The 16,306-nt window shown below is 48.1% G+C and overlaps 1 long non-coding RNA gene across 2 annotated transcripts in view; it reads left to right on the forward strand.

Annotated features, from left to right (window-relative positions):
* The first annotated feature begins 3,613 nt into the window (after positions 1-3,613).
* The window catches only part of LOC131493390 (uncharacterized), a 76,918-nt gene continuing 64,225 nt past the window's right edge, over positions 3,614-16,306 (forward strand). Inside the window, exons 1-2 of one of the 2 annotated variants that reach the window (XR_009252615.1) lie at positions 3,614-4,259; positions 4,945-5,096. This is a non-coding gene — a long non-coding RNA (uncharacterized LOC131493390). Of the gene's footprint in view, positions 5,097-16,306 lie in introns of both variants that reach the window. The other variant, XR_009252614.1, reaches the window with a different exon arrangement.

A 16,306-nucleotide genomic window follows, 5' to 3' on the forward strand; every position in this document is an offset into this window, starting at 1 on the left:
CCTCTTCATTTCAAGGGGGCGGGAAGTGAGAACTGGCCAACGCATCACAGATCCGCTGCTGTGGGACCACAAAGGCACTTGGTTTGACGACGCAGTCCCCAAAGTTTCTGGAAACGGGGCTGGCTTCCTCAGGACCTGAGAGCGCTCAACTCTACCACCCATTTAGGCAAATGACTTAGACTTTCTCTGTTTCTTTATCCATTTAATAGTCTTAAGTCTCCCATAGGGCTGTTCATGAGAGGGAATGAAGAAATTGAGACAAAGCATCCAGGGCAAAGTTTATGAACTCAAGAGACGTTAGCTTTCGGTAGCGGCAGCGTGGAGTGGCCTCCCGGCGCCGTGACATCGTGTGAAAGATGTTACCCTCCCTGAGACTGCGCTTGCTCACCTACAAGATGCAGGGATGCCGCCTATTTTCTATGCGGATTCTGGAGGCAGAAGAGAATGTATGCAAAGGGCGTGTGGTACTAACAGAAACTCAGTCATTAACTATTGTTATTTTGAGGAAGTTTCTCTTTGACTGAGGGTCCCAAATGCACAGCAGCGAACCCATGGGCCCGCGGAGAGGTTGTGTGGATTGTTCCGTATAGACAGCCCCAGACGGAATGGGTCCCAGCTTTCTTGCCGATGGTGGGAAGTTCCCCCGTGTCTCTGCCTGCCCAGTTATTTGTTGTTTGTTTCCTAGCAGGGAAATAATACGTGGAAGCTTGGCCACCGTAGGCTGGAGTCTCACCATTTTCTGGGAATCACCTCATGCCAGGATCTGCAACCTGAGTGCCGGGTCCAGAACAGGGAGCCCTGCCAGGCCGCAGACAAAGGCCCCTTTGGTCTCTGAGCTGGCGTTAGCCACTGCCTTGGCTGGGTGTCTGCCGATGGCATTCAGGTGTCATGTGACCATCCCTCCTTAGAGATCTTCAGATAGAGCCTTGGGCCATTTCTGGGCATCAAGCCGCATTCATGACTTTGTGAGGATATAAGAAAAATCACATCTTCACGATAAAATACCTCCACGGACTGAGTCAATACCAAAGAAACCTGCCCTACTCCAAGGGAGGAAGCCGGTGTTGTGGTGCCATAGAAAAAGCCCCAGGCTTGGTCTTCTCTGGTGACGTGGGGCCAGGGATGGCTGGTTTTAGGGAAAACAATCACTTTAGTTCAAATAAAAAGCAGGGATCCTATTAGGAGTATCCAGGGGCTGCTCTTGGGACTCAGTTGCAGGAAGTTCAGCCTGGCCTCACAGTAAGTGGGAAGTCACCCCCCTCTACCGGGCCCCTAGGACAGCTGTCCCCACAGCTCCTCAGATCACCTGCTCAGCTCACCTCCCCACACAAGAATTGACCTGCCTGGCCTTCTTTCTGCTCCGCCTTATTTCATTTGCCCATGGCTTTGGCTGACCTTGGTCATGATTCCAGACTTGACACTCTCTGCTCCTCATAGCCCCTTGGCACAGTCGAGACCAATGATCACTTTGTTTTTAAACCCCGAGGAAAGAGAATCTGATTGGTTTAACTTGGCTCAGGTGTTAGCTCCTGGTCCGACCCCCTGTGATCAGGGGAAATGATCCCATGAAGACGTCACAGCTGTGCCTTCTGGAGCTGTGGACTATGTCCTCTAGTCAGGGGACATGGCTGGTAAAGAAATCATGAATATTTGGAAAAATTGGTTCAGCTTTCTGGGTCTTACTTTCCCCAACTGTGAAATAATACTAATTGTTATTATATTGGTCATTAAATGTCAGATGTAACCAGTTTACATATGGAAACCAATTGACCTCCACACCCCCACTCCTGTACCTGTTCAGTTCTCTGGGGGCACAATATGATAATCCCCACCCGCAGTTCATAGGATAAAGGAAGGCCATTCTTCGAGGAAGTTCTCTCGGGTATTTCTGGGAACCCTGAGGAACGTGTGTGCATTCCAGAAGTCCATCCAAGGTGGTGGGTTGCCATCCCTCCCAGCCTCCTTGTTCTGCGTGATTGCTTCTTTTGAGCTCAGATGGGAATCTCTTGTCATCGTGTTGACACTCACCCTTGTGTATCTTTATCCCTAACATGGATGTGAATTCCTTCCTTCTGTCCCCAAAGCATAGCTAAAAGAGAATGGAGATGATATTTATTGCACCCCCCTCCAGCTTTATTGAGTTAGGACTGACAAACACAAATTGTATATATTTAAGTTGTACAACATAATTTTTGTTTTGATGGAATGTTTGTGGACAACAGAACTTAACAAAAAGACAAAGCTTGGCCTGGTGTACCTTCTACTGGGACTTCATGAGGCTAGAGGACCCAAAAGGCATCCTGAGAACATTTCTGCTGAGGGATTCAGGCCACTCTCAGGGAGGGGAAGAACTTCATCCCTTCTAGCTTGAAATGCACCTCAACCCTTCGCCAGGATTCAGCCCAACTAACTCCCAGGAAGCCTGACGGTGGGAACCGCTGTCACCTCTGGAAGAAATGCCCATTCCCACCTGTCAGGTTGCTGTCTGAGCCAATCACGATCATCACCGACCTTTCCGGACTCACCGAGTCTGGCTTCTTCAGCATAAATAGCCCCACAGGAGCAACTCAATGGGCTGGGACCAGCTTTGGGGGCCAAGACTGCCTCTCCCTTCTTGCGGGGATAGATCTTGGCACTCGATCACTTGTGAGCTCATTTTTGGTCAAAAAAACAAACTAATCTCCCAAGAATATACAGGGATTTTTTTTTTTCAAGTCTTGGACACTGAAGTTCCAAGTTTTACAGAAAAAGAATTTCTAACTTTGGGATTCATCTGGAGAGTCTCCAGCTGACATTTGTAAATGGTATACATTAGGATGAGAACTGGCCTTACCAGTAGGACCAAACAGGCTCAGCGATGTGGCCCTTCCTTAAACAAAGGGACTGTCTGTTCCAAAGACAAATTCATTTTTCCCCTTCATAAACTACAGAGACTGTCTGAAATTCCCAAAATGGATGCTTTCCAACCCCAAATATTTAGAGCCCCAGTCTCTTCCAAGCACCTTGTTCTAATAAATTACTTTCTTTGCTGCTCCCAGCCGCTTTATGAGGTAAGGTGTTACTTCCCTTATTTTACAAATGAGGAAACTGAGGCTCAGAGGTGTGTGATAATTAACCTAAGGCTAATAAATTGCAGGGTGGGATTCAAACCCAGCTTGGACTTTTGTCCTACCTCACCCTGTCCCAGGACCCTTTCCAGTTCCAACATTCTGAATCCACGGTCCTCGTGGCCCTGGGAAGCTCTGAGCCTGGCGTGCGGGAAGGCGGGCTGTGGTCCCCAAGAGGGGAAGCCAAAGGACAGCCCAGGCAACCTAATTTGCAGTGTCCGAGGCAAAATGGAAAGGTGGGCTTTTGTTCAGAAGTCATTAAGAATTCAAGACCACCACAGCAGAGAGTTGAACCCAGCAAAGGTCCCTGTGAGCGTTGGGTCACGTGCAGGTCACAGGCCTGCGGACCTGGCAGCCTGGATGTGTCCCCTTACTCCTGGGAGGAGTACCGGCCGCAGGGTGACCTGGTGCTGGAGGAAAGCAGGCTGGTTTCTTTTCCTTTTTCTTTTTCTTTCTTTAAAAAAAAAAAAAAAAAGTTTACTGTTTATTTTTGAGAGAGAGGGCAAATGGGGGAGGGGCAGAGAGAGAGGGAGAGAGAGAAGGAGACACAGAATCCAAAGCAGGCTCCGGGCTCTGAGCTGTCTTCGCGGAGCCCGATGCCCAGCTCGGACCCATGAACCGCGAGATCATGACCTGAGCGGAAGTTGGATGGCCGCTCCCTGGCGAGCCTCCCCCACCGGCTCCCGGGGTCACGTGGTCTGCTCCCGGGGTCACGTGGTCCGCTCCCGGAAGAAAGCGAGGGCGTGAGAGGCTGTGTGCACCAGAGGTTTGCGGTTTAGCTCTTTTCATTCCTCCCGTGTTGTCGCTGTTTCGAACACTTCGTGTGGCTTTGGAGGCAATGGCTTGAGCCTTAATAAGATACAGAGAAATCGGAGGCAAGGAGGCCTGGTGGTAAATATGGAGCTTTTATTTGGCGCCGCAGGTGTTCCTCGGTCCTGCCTGCTCCCGGGGCAGGCATGCCTGTGGGGCCGAGATGACCTGGAGGGGGGATGGCCAGAGAGTTGTGCTTGGAGCCCAGCTGCGGAATAACACTTGGAAACATAAAACCCAAGGTGGAAAGTGAGAATCTCAAGAAACAGAAAAACAAATCCCCGACTCACCCACCGCCGCCTGAATGAAGGAGGAGTCGACAGAGGACACGGCTGTAGGATTGTAAGTGGTCGGCAAGCCCTGCTGGAAGATGGGATTCACCCAGTTGGTTCCCCCCAGAGACAGGCATTTGGGCACTTGTCTGGGTCTCCTCAGGAGGCACGGGTTCCCAGGGGGGTTTGATTCCAGCTGAAGCCTCCCCAGTTCTCAGGTGACAGGTGTTTGACCTACACCTCTTGAAAGCCCGCTTCTGGCCTTGTGACTCTGTCAGGGTCTCTGGTATCCTGTGGGCAGCCTGGCGGCTAGCCTTGGGGATACAGTGGCTAACAGTGGGCTCTGCCCTCCTACAATTCTCAGTTGGAGGGAGAGCCAGAAAAATGAGCAGGCAGGTGGACAGACAGGGGAGCCTCACCTCGAGGAAGCCTCTCCCTGCGAAAGCATTATACCCGTAGAAATCTGAAAGAGGAGTAGAATTTATCCAGGTGTTGGAGATGGTGGGGGTGAGGGGGGATTCTGGGCTGAAGGGAAAGCATGCGCAAAGGTCAGGAAGTAAGAAAGAGGATGTTGTATTTGCATGGTGGGCATGACCCCTAGGAGAGAGCTTTCTAGCAACAAACGTTAGTTGAGTGCCACTACGTGCTTCGGTAATAGTGAGCCAGTCCACAGAATGGGTTGTGCCACTCTCCAGTACCTGCTTTTCCAATGGTAGACCCTTACTTCTCTGTCCTCCTGCTTCTTCCTCATACAGCTCATACATCGACTGGCTCCCTTCCTTGGGTTTATTCCATGCATTAGCGGAATACAAATAACATTGGAAGAAGCAAGAAAGATGGACATGAATTTCACTTTCAAGAGGTTGCCCAAGAACAAGCAGTTGGTCGATGAGATGGCTCCATAGAGGTAAGGCCTCAGAATCTTGACCTCTTGTTTCTCCACCGTCCCTGAGGAGTTGTTCTTGAATGCATGCTCCAAAATGGCCCTCCGTCATGTCAAATTTCGATGAGGTAAGATAGAGGAACACACACTCTTTTCTTTTAAGGCTGTGGCGTGGAAGTCACAGACATCATCTCTGCTCGCATGCCATTGGTCAGCACTCAGTCATGTGACCACCCCTAGAGGCAGGGCAGTCTGGGAAATGTAGTCAAGGTGGCTCCCGTTTTCAGAGAAAGCTCAGAGGTAAATGGATTTTCAGATGACTAGCCGTCTCTATTCTGTTCTGTTTCTAGTTTGTGATCTTGGAGATGTGTCTTCACAGACTAATGTTGCAGTGATGATTCCTGTTTGGTTTAGCCCTGAGCTCCCCATCTCTCATGTGGACACTAGAAAGGCAGAGAACATCAATGTTGGAAAGCTAAATATCATCCTGTGCCCAAGCTAAAACTTACAATAGACAAGTCAGGGGGTAAAACATTTGTTGGATGTTTTAAATCAATAAAACGAGCAAGGGAGGTCTACTCACTTCACTTAGAGGAGTTTTGTGATGAGATTAAATGCAAAATCAGTCCTCATTTGGGCCTTAAAAGCTCTCCGTTGAGAAGAGACAATGAAGGCAATGGACTTGCCCACAGCCCTTAATCAAGGCCCGGCCTGAGTCCCTCAGGCTTTGTTGTTTCGAAAGGCGAGGGTGAAGAAAAATGATGGATTGACAAGGAAAGCTGGTGGGGGTGGATGTGTTCCCTCCAAAGAAGGGAGTGTGAGAGATGGGCTATCCCTGAGTAAATGGGTTCAACCAGACAGATGATCCAGATAATCCAATAAAACACTTCGTGTTTTTGTGACTAATCCAACTGTCATAGTCCATGTCCAGGAGCTCAAACCATCAAAAGGTGATTCTGAGTCTTGTGTTCACTTTCTGGTTTGCCTGGAATTAAGTTTTCATCTCAGCCCTATCTCCAAGCTGCCTACTCATGTTCCAGACAATAACGCCCTAAGTAAGAAGAAATTAAGAAGCGACCACGGTCATTTCACACACTCCAGAGCCCAATGCTTATAATTTGGGGTTTATTGGCTGTTGTGGATTGTGCATGTCTCACGATTCCCGGCCCTCCTAGTCATGCTAGGTAGCATGGAGATTGTTTGTGTACGTGTGTCTGGCTCAGATTGAGAGGATTTGGGGAACGAGGCTCCATCCCAGTCCTGGTTTGTTGAATTCATTCTGCTGACCAAGGTTGACTATGGCTCTTTTGGTTAATCCACGTCTCCATTGTCAGCGGCCTGACTTAGCAGAATGCCATGTTTCTGTCATGTTTGCCTGCCTTCTGGCTGTGACGCCAACCTCCCCCTCCTCCCCCTTCCCTCCAAGAGTCCATTGCAACCTTTAAAAACGGAAGGAGTGCTTCTCAGAGGCTGTAGGGAGTCAACCACACCACAAAAATGAACGATATGGGACGATTGGCAATTTCTTATCAAGTAAACCTACATTTGCCTCTCAACCCAGAAGTTATACTCTTGGATATTCATCCCAGAGAACCAAAAACTTTGGTTTAGACAAAAACCTGTCCATGAACTTATCAGCTTTTAGTCAATAATTGCCTGAGACTAGAAACAATCCAAATGCCCTCCAATGGGTCGATGGTTAAATGCTCTCTCTTACATCCACACAGCAGAACGCTCCTCAGCAATGAAAAGGTACAAACTTTTGAGATATACAATGTATTAGTCTTGTTGGGGTTGCTGTAATAAAGTACCACAGGACTGAGTAGTTTAACAACAGAAATCTAGGGCCTTACAGCTCTGGAGACTGGACGTCTGAGATCAAGGCGTTGATAGGGACGTTCTCCTTCTGAAGGTGCTAAGGAAGGAACTGTTCTCACCTGTCTCCTACTTCCTGGCAGTTCCTGGGCTTGGCTCCAATCCTTTATGGTGTTCTCCCCATGTATGTATCTGTGTCTAACTTTCTCCTTTTCATAAGGACATCAGTCATATTGGAGGGGCCCACCCTACTCCAGTAGGACCTAATCTTAATATCCACGGCAACCCTACATCCAAATAAGGTCACATTCTGGAGTGTTGGGGGTTAGGACCTCGCCATGTGAATTTGACAGGGACACAATTCAGCTCAACATGTAACGACATGGATAAGGGCATTTTGCTTAGTGAAAAAAGCCAATCTCAAAAGATTGCATGCTGGATGATTCCATTTACGTTACATACACAAAATGACAAAACTCTGGAGACGGAGAACAGGTCGATGGTTGCCAGGACACAGGGACAGGAGTGGGGGGGGGTGAGTCTATAAAGGGTTGCATGAGGGAGTTTCTTTGTGGTGATGGAATAGCCTGGATCCTATTTGGCGGTGGCTGTATGAATCTAGATGAGGGATCACATTGTATCGAACTACATCCCTCTCCCCCCAACATGCAGGAGTGCATAAGAAAACTGATCAGTACTGAACAAGGTTTGTGGTCTAGTTGACAGGTTTATACCCATGTCAAGTTTCTGGTTTTGATATTGTACTAGTTATACAGAGATGTCGCCATTGGGGGAAGCCGGGTGAAGGGTTCACGGAACTCTCCTATCAACCATTCTTGCAACTTCCTGTATGTCTGTAATCATTTAAAAATTAAAAATAAAAACAGCAAGATGGCTATGTTGGGGAATGGGAGGGAGGAAATGAAAGACTGGGGGCTCTACATTGGGTTAAAAAGCTTCTGATAATCCTGCAAAGGGTCTTTGCTTCCTACATTCTATGACATGTGCAGTCACCCCACCTTTGTTCTCTGCTCACAAAATGAGGAGACACGTCCAGGTGACATGGGCAGCGAAGGGCAGAGGTCAGAACACAGATACGCATTCATTTCCCTCCAGACTTTCACCTAAGTTTTGGTTTTCTAGATTTTCAGATTCATGTTAGGCGACGTCTGGGCTGGTAGCCCCTCTCAGGACCTCAGCTTCTTAGATCAGCCATTGCCTGACTCATCCACCCACACCTTTCCTTGAAGTCCTTGTGCCTGGGGAGCGCCTCGCCTCCAGGGCGCCTGGGGACCTGGCTCCCTCTGCCGGCCTGGGGAGTCTTGTCCGTCCCACCCCCACCCCTGCAGAGAGCAACGCCACCCTCCCAAGCCAGATTTGCTCCGGGCCCTCACCTGCATCACCCTCAAGCCCAGAAAGCTGGTTTTGTGGATCCCAAGCTTTGGTTCAGATGACCTGGCTTCAAGGCTAGCTCTGATGCACAAACTTAGGTCAAGTCACTTGTCTCTTTGCCTCGGTTTCCTCAACTGTTCAGAATGGGTCAATCCTATCTAATTTGGAAGGCTGGAATATGCTAAAACTTAACCATTACAGTTGGTGGGAAGGTTTCATGTAAATGCAAAGTTCTCTTTTAATGACCTCAGAATGATAATTTAATAGTGATTATTAAGCATCTCTCACATATTAAGCGCAAGTGATACCTGTTAATTCTTTCTCTTATTTAAAAAAGTTTTTTTTTAACGTTTATTTATTTGTGAGGGGGGGAGGGGCCGAGAGAGAGGGAGACACAGAATCCGAAGCAGGCTCCAGGCTCCGAGCTGTCAGCACAGAGCCCGACGCGGGGCTCGAACTCACAGACCGTGAGATCATGACCTGAGCCAAAGTCAGACGCTCAACTGACTGAGCCACCCAGGTGCCCCAGTACCTGTTAATTCTTATAAGTGTTATGGACTTCCTGGGACTATACCAAGCATGTCCCATGCCTGCCTAGGAGATTGCCTCTCTGACCCTACTCACTCGGACTGCACCTCTGAAAGCTACGGGAATCTTTGTTTCTGAGTTTTGATCCAGGAGATCAGGAACTTTGTTTGCTTTCAAAAGTCCACATCGATCTTTTACCCATGATCCCTGGGGTGGTGGTGTGAGTGAGCTAGGTCGACAGACTCTCAAGAACTGATTGTGCCCACCTCTGCCCTGCTCTTAACTTGGTGACGTCATACTGGGGCTTGAAATTGGCCATGGGGAGAGTTTTTATACCACGGAAGTCAATACATGCTACAAATCAGGATGATGTGTTTGTTTCCCCAGAAGCCTTGGCAGATCCATTGCAAATGGGATTTCTGGAGGCGCATTAAGATATCTCTAAATTCCCAACGTGGATGGGAGGATTTGGCCACCAACATAAAATAGTAATCATGCATGCCCTTGAGAAGTCTGCTCTAGAGCTTGCTATCTGTGTTACCATGTGCAATCACTGTCTTCAGGTCTCCATCCCCTCCTCTGTAAAGGCGAGGATATTGATGGGGTCCACCGCCTACCCTCAAAGCACTTCTCAGGTTAGCTTTTCTTATTGTACTTTTGGTTGCTACTATTTTTATTATGAGGTTCCTTGTCTCTGTGGGAAGGTAGGTTTTAAGCAGTTGACCATCCCACCTTTCTGAGAGACGATCCAGTATAATGCTGAGAGGACAGACTCTAGAAGTTTCCACCTGCGTTCAAATCCTTACTCTGTTACTTATTAGCTGTATAACTTTGAGCAAGTTGCTTAACCTCTCTGTAGCCCAATTTCCTCATCTGTTGGGTGGAGATTATAGTAATACCTACTTCTTAGAGTCACTCCAAGGATTACATGACTCAGTGTGTATACAGCACATTAAGCAGTGCCTGACTCGGAGTGAGTACTGTTAGGAGTCTGCTATAATTATTCTGAAAGTGATCGTACTGGGTTGAAGATTATCCCCCAAGAATTCGTAACCTCCCCCAGAATGTGACTTTATGTGGAAACACAGTTGCGATACATTCAAGTAGGTAAGATGACAGTGTTGGAGTAGGGTGGGTCCCTAATCCAATGTGAGTAGTAAGAGGCAGGACACAGAGACAGACAAAAAGACACACACACACACACACACACACACACACACGGAAATGATGCAAAGGTACACAGGGAGAACAGCATGTGATGACAGAGGCAGAGATTAGCTTGGTGCCACCACAAGGAAGGCCAGCATTGTTGGCAAGAGCCAGGAGCTAGGAAGGGGCATGGAAGGATGCCCCCCTAGAGCCATCAGAGAGCAAGTGACCTTGTCTACACTGTGATTTTGGACTTCTAGCCTCAATTTACTGTGAGACAAAAAATTTTTGCCGTTCTAAGCCAACCAGGGTGTGATCATTTGTTACAGCAGCTGCAGGAAACTAATACAGTAAGGTTTGAATGAGGTTGGAATACCCTGTTCCACAGCGCCCCTTGGGAATCCACCCCCCCCCCCACCAGCTGTGTTTTTAAATATCTTTTCTGCCTTTGCTCTATTGACTCTTTTTAAAAAATCTTTTCTTAAAGGTAATCTCTATGCCCCATGTGGGGCTTGAACCCATGACTCTGAGATTGAAAGTCACATGCTCCACTGACAGAGCCAGCCAGACGGCCCTGCTCTATCGGCTCTTTCCCCAGGGGCAGGGCTCCAGTAGCACGTGACCCCCTTGCAGCTACAAAATGGTAGCTGGGGGTGACTTGGCAGGGATGTGTGTGCGAGGCCGGCTGAAGGAAGGCTCAGGGTTCACGGTGTGGGCTACCCCAGGGATCCCCTAGGATCAACCTCCAAATATCTGCCCTGGAACGATGACAAAAAAATACACCAGCTGGAAAGATGAATCTGAGTTTATGAATAGCCTTTATTTTTTTTTTAATTTTTTTTTTTTAACGTTTATTCATTTTTGAGAGACACAGAGACAGCGTGTGAATGGGAAAAGGGCAGAGAGAGAGGGAGACACAGAATCCGAAGCAAGATCCAGGCTCCGAGCTGTCAGCACAGAGCCCGATGTGGGGCTCGAACCCACGAACTGTGAGATCATGACCTGAGCTGAAGCCGGACACTCAACCGACTGAGCCACCCAGGCGCCCCTATGAATAGCCTTTAAAGGGGCTCACTCGTTTTGTACACATGTTTTCCCCTCTGGGATGGTAGCTCTCTTTGCCAGGAATTCTATTTTGTTGACTCTTTTTATTTTCGTGATCGAAGGCAAAGATTTTTCTAAGCCCTGTTGAAAGGTTACTGGCTTTTCAGGGCTACATACGCAACTCGCCTGTCGCGTGGGGTCGTCGTACCTCATAGCGTGGCAGCGCGTGTGCACACCCATAAAACCCAAACGCCCAGTGGAGTTTGAATTTCAGATAAACAGCAAAGACTCTTTTTAGATAAGTATGTTCCAGTTAAGAAAACGTAATGTATTCGGGTGAAATCCGTATACCACACCGTTAACCATTTTAAAGGGAACGAGGGCATGGCGTTTTAGTATGTTCACTCAGTTGTGCCACCACCGCTTCTAACCGGTTCCGAAACATTCGCGACACTGGTAAGTGGAAGCCCTCATTTGTTAAGCACCTTCTCCACATCTCTCCCTCCCCCGGCTCCTGACGACCACCAGTCAGCTTTCCGCCGCTATGGGTTTCTCGGTTCTGAGTAGTTCGTGTAAATGGAATCCCCCAACATGCGTACGCGTCTGGCCTCTTTTCACTCAGCATGATGGTTTCACGGTCTATCCGCCGTTGCAGCACTGCATCCCTGTTTACGGTTGAATAATGTTCCTTTGTGTGTGCACGCCACACTTTGTTTCTCCATCACCCGTTGATGGACGCTTGGATTGTGTCCGCTTTTTGGATATTGTGAGTAGACGGTGGGCTTTCTTGTGAAGCACTTTGCTGGATTTATTTTCCCGCAAGAATTTCGCACTGGTGACGCTACCTAAATGGGGAACACAGAGTCTCAGAGATGCGAAGTAACTGCTCTTTGGATCAGGCTGTGGGGAGGAAATAGATGGCCCATTCAAAGGGGGTAGCAAGGAAAGGTTAACGAAGGTATTATTGATAGAAGTTTCCAGCAGGGGAGAGGACACCAATAAGGGATGGAGAAGCACCCAGTGCTTGCAATAGTGGGAGTCGTGACTACTGCTTGGCCTGTAGGAGTAGAGGGAGAACGATGTTAGGATTTGGAGGAGAAGGTAGGACAGGGCTGCCTGGCAGGAACCAAGGCCCTCCGGAAAGAAAGCCATCAGCTGACAATCCACAGCTGATGAGTAAAGAGTAAAGGAATAAACACCAGGATCTCCCTTTTCTCATGCCCTCCAATCTCCTACTTCCGTTGTCCAGACCCAACGCGGAGTCGAGGGTAAGGGAAGCAGCCCTCCCGTAGCCCGGAGTGGAGAAGGACGGAGAGCATCTGGGGGCTCTGAACCATCTCTGAATGAGGACAGAGTGTTGCACACCGTCGTCCATCGGCTGAGGTTCTGGGGGCTTTTCCTCTGCTGTTTCTTCTATAGTTGTTAGGAGATGGGAATATACATCGCTCGTGTGCCGTGTTCATCATGGGCCTCTGTGGGTTTGAACTCTGGTGGCCAAACAGCCCTGGCACCTTTCAGTATGTCTTCTTTTCCTCCCTTCTGCTTTCCTTCTCCTCTTTCTATCTCTCTTCCCATGGCACGTGACAGGTGCTCACAAATATTTGATGATTCTGATTACATGATGTGATGCCGACCTTCATTTACTCTGCTATAAAGAGCACCTTGCTGGCACCAGCTGATAGCTGGTAGCTATCGGACGTAAGTGGGTGACGTGGTTCTGATTCTAATCTCAGTTCAGTTCATCTTACCGTTAGGATCTGAAGTCTCCTCTACGTTGACCTTTCACGCGTGAACAGTGACCCGAGGTGGTTGTCGTAGGAGAAGATGGCTGTGGGCGCATCGTGGGACGGCCTCGGGGATGAAACGGGGGGCAACCTGAGAAAAGGCAGCTGAGTGTTCTGTACCACATGTACTACTCCCAAGCCGAGCGGCTCAGACAATTTCTTTGCCTCTTGGTCTTCAGTTGCCTTAGTTTTCTCAGCTCTAAATAAAGACGGCTCAAGCTGCAGATGTCTTCCAAGGCCAATGGTCCAGCAACCTATCACCACCTTCCCTTGGTGGGGGCGCTCTGCCTTCCTTCAGCTCATCGAGAAACGTCCAAACGCAGCCATTGCCGAGATTCCCAAAGCAAACAAGCTGGACAGACTAAAGCCCATGAAGCAACCCATCTCCACCCATGAATACAGTGCTTCCTTCCATTTCTTCTTTTCTTTCTTACTTGCATCCCAACCCCCACTCTTTGCTTTCTTCTTCTTTCTAAATTCAAAACAGTGAGAACTACCTTCTAGCTCAAGACCCAACATGTCCATTAATGCACGTATGGTCTGTTACTTAGCGCTGGGCATTTCAGAATCAATTTGTGCGCTTTGGCCAAAAGCTGCAAAGCCTACGTTACGGTCCCTCCTGCAGGCTCACTGAGCATAAAGGAGAAATACTCTTGTCTGCAGCTACATGTAGCTGTTGTGATCTTCTGTAAAGGAAACAATTTTCATTGTTCACATGGGCCCAGTTGTTTATGTGCACTTCATTCACTGTTGTGTTTAGCAACCAAGACTCCTTTAAATCTAGGGCTCAAGATCCATTTAGTTTTACAAGTTAAGCCAAACTCCTTTTTTCTGTAAGTGCCTTTTAAAATTCTTGGATAAAATCAATAAACCGTGAAATGTCTCTATTGAAAAATGATATGACCAAACTCTCCCTGAGAATTCATGGGTTAAAATGTGGTTTGAGGCTTACAGGCCCATTAAGGTACTACTGGATTATGGTGAAATCGTTCTGAATGTGAACTTTACTGCGTTTGACTTAGAAATGTAATCCAGCCCCGGGTCCTCAACGCACAGATGCCAAACGCTGCTTGTAGGATGTGTTAGTGATGGAGGCAGCAGCTTGGCATGGCAGCTTGAAGATACGATGCCTTCAGTCTTTACTGTCAAGGATCTGGAAAGAGAACCATCTCCCTACTGGGCACTGGGAGAAAATGATTACCTAATTATCAATGAGGGAGTGTTAATAAATTAATATGTGACATAGATATATTACACATGAATTTTCTTAGGACTGCACCATCTTGATTTTGAAATACACATCACGGGATTTTGTTTTGAGCCGAGGAACCCCTCCATCCTCAAGTTGAATGCCCACATTTCCAGATATGGAGACCAGGGCCCATGAGGGTGTTGATTGGCCCAGGGTCACCCGGTGGTAATACCTCACTCAAACTGGGGATACTGGGATTCAGTGAGTATGATGTTGAGAACTTTTCAGAAGGAGAGATCTAGCCCAGAAGCTTTTGTTCTTGTTGCCCAGTGAAGGACTGGGTGAGAGGGATGGTTATGGATTCTGAAGTTACACAGACCTAGGTTCGAGGCTCAGCTCTGTCACTTGCAGTCCTGGGACATCAGGCAGACCCCTAACTGTTCTAAGTTTTAATTTCCTCACCTTGGTAATGGGAATGTTGGGGATGGCAATGGAGGTTGCCTCGTGGGTAGCGGTAAAGACTCAGCAAAACAGGGTGGAAAACTGAGCTTCATATATGGCAAGCATTGGCTGAAGTCATGGGATCATTGTGAGGGTGCTTCTCGGCTACACCTTTACTAATTCTGATTCGTACGTAGAGGTCAACAGTCACAGGGAGAAATTAATGTTCTGTATTGTCATGTGCTGCCATTGGTCTCTGTGTCGAAGTTTTAGACGTTGAAATATGACCTGTGCCTTTGCCCTGTATAGGGAGTTCATAGTGGAATTTGCCAAAAAGCATCTCTCAAATGAGCCAAGATTGATGTTCATAATGGGCGGATGGGCATGTCATAGACATTAAGGAATTTTTTAATGTAAATGCCTGGCACACAGAAAGTAACAAACACATGTCTGTTGAATTAAATTACACTGAACAAGAGGTAGGGAGGTCTTGCCACCAGATGTAATAGAACCCAGGAAACAGATGCTCCATTTAGACCTTCTTATCCCATGGAGCAGGGATGACATATACCACTTTCATAGTCCATGCCCAGGGCAGACATCACTAATCCATCCCAGCACTCTCATCCTCCCACAGTATATTGTTTCTATGTGTGACTCTCCCACTAGGTGATGGGTCCTTAAAGAATGCTCTATTTCCCACAAATCGCACAGAATAGATGCTTAGTATTTGCAGAGTGGAGGAGCTCAGAGAGATTTAAGAAGTTGCCCGAGGCCACACAAGAAATTTGGCACTAATTGAGTTTGGCACCAATTGAGAAATAGAGACAGGAGTGGGCAGAAGGAGATGAAAACACCATCTTTATTACCTTCACAGGGAGGTTGGAGGATGTGACTTGGGTCCATGGTAAGCTGGCAACAGTGAGCTGGTAAGTGGTGAAACCCAGATGCAGACAGACTCACCTCTTAGACACAGGCAGGCAAGCCTGAGGTCCGAAGTGCACCTTGACTTAGTGTTTCCCCAAAAGCAGAGCCTAGCGGGTAAACTCAGGGGATGGAAGGGCAGAGCTGAAGCGAGGCTCTCTGCAAGCAGGTGGATCCCAAAGAGAGGCAGGGGAAGGGGTGAAGCCACACATGCTTTCGCCCCCAGCCCCCATCCGCTAAGTAGTTCCTTCTCCCTTGGAGAGCACGTGAGCCGTCAGGAGGCTGGAAGTGATATGTTATGCTGAGGGTTTCCCCCCAAAACACGAGGAGGAAGTTAGTGATCCTCTGATAGGCCTTGGGCAGCAAATCAAATACTCACCTGATAAGGGTTCAGCACAGTACTGAGTGCACAGTAGGTACGCTACAAATCTTAGCTTCTAGCCCACACATTAGTGCTCTGAAATTCTTTTTTTTTTTAATGTTTATTTATTTTTGAGAGAGAGACAGAGCACGAGTGGGGGAGGGGCAGAGAGAGAGGAAGACACAGAATCCGAAGAGCTGTCAGCACAGAGCCTGATGCGGGGCTCAAACCCACGAATGGTGAAATCATGACCTGAGCCAAAGTCGGACACGTAACCAACTGAGCCACCCAGGCGCCCTGGCTCTGAAATTTTTATACAAGCGTTCCAAATGCTACTACTTGGAAATAAAGTAAGAGCTTCCAATATTGTTGGGTCCACTCAGCGTCTCCTCTCCCCTTTCCCGACTGGATCATCTATAAGAAAAAGGAAAAGCACATTCTCGAGGAGCTGAACTCCCTGCATGCATGAGGACACTGCCGCATGCCAAGTAGACATTGACTTTTGAGCTTGCAACTGGCTCGGTGTGATCAACGTATCCCATCCCGGCCCTGCTCTTCACCTTGCAGAACGGGCTTCGCTCGTGGCCACGACTTCAGGGGGCAC

Source organism: Neofelis nebulosa, chromosome 13, assembly GCF_028018385.1.
Source record: "Neofelis nebulosa isolate mNeoNeb1 chromosome 13, mNeoNeb1.pri, whole genome shotgun sequence".
Classification (NCBI taxonomy): domain Eukaryota; kingdom Metazoa; phylum Chordata; class Mammalia; order Carnivora; family Felidae; genus Neofelis; species Neofelis nebulosa.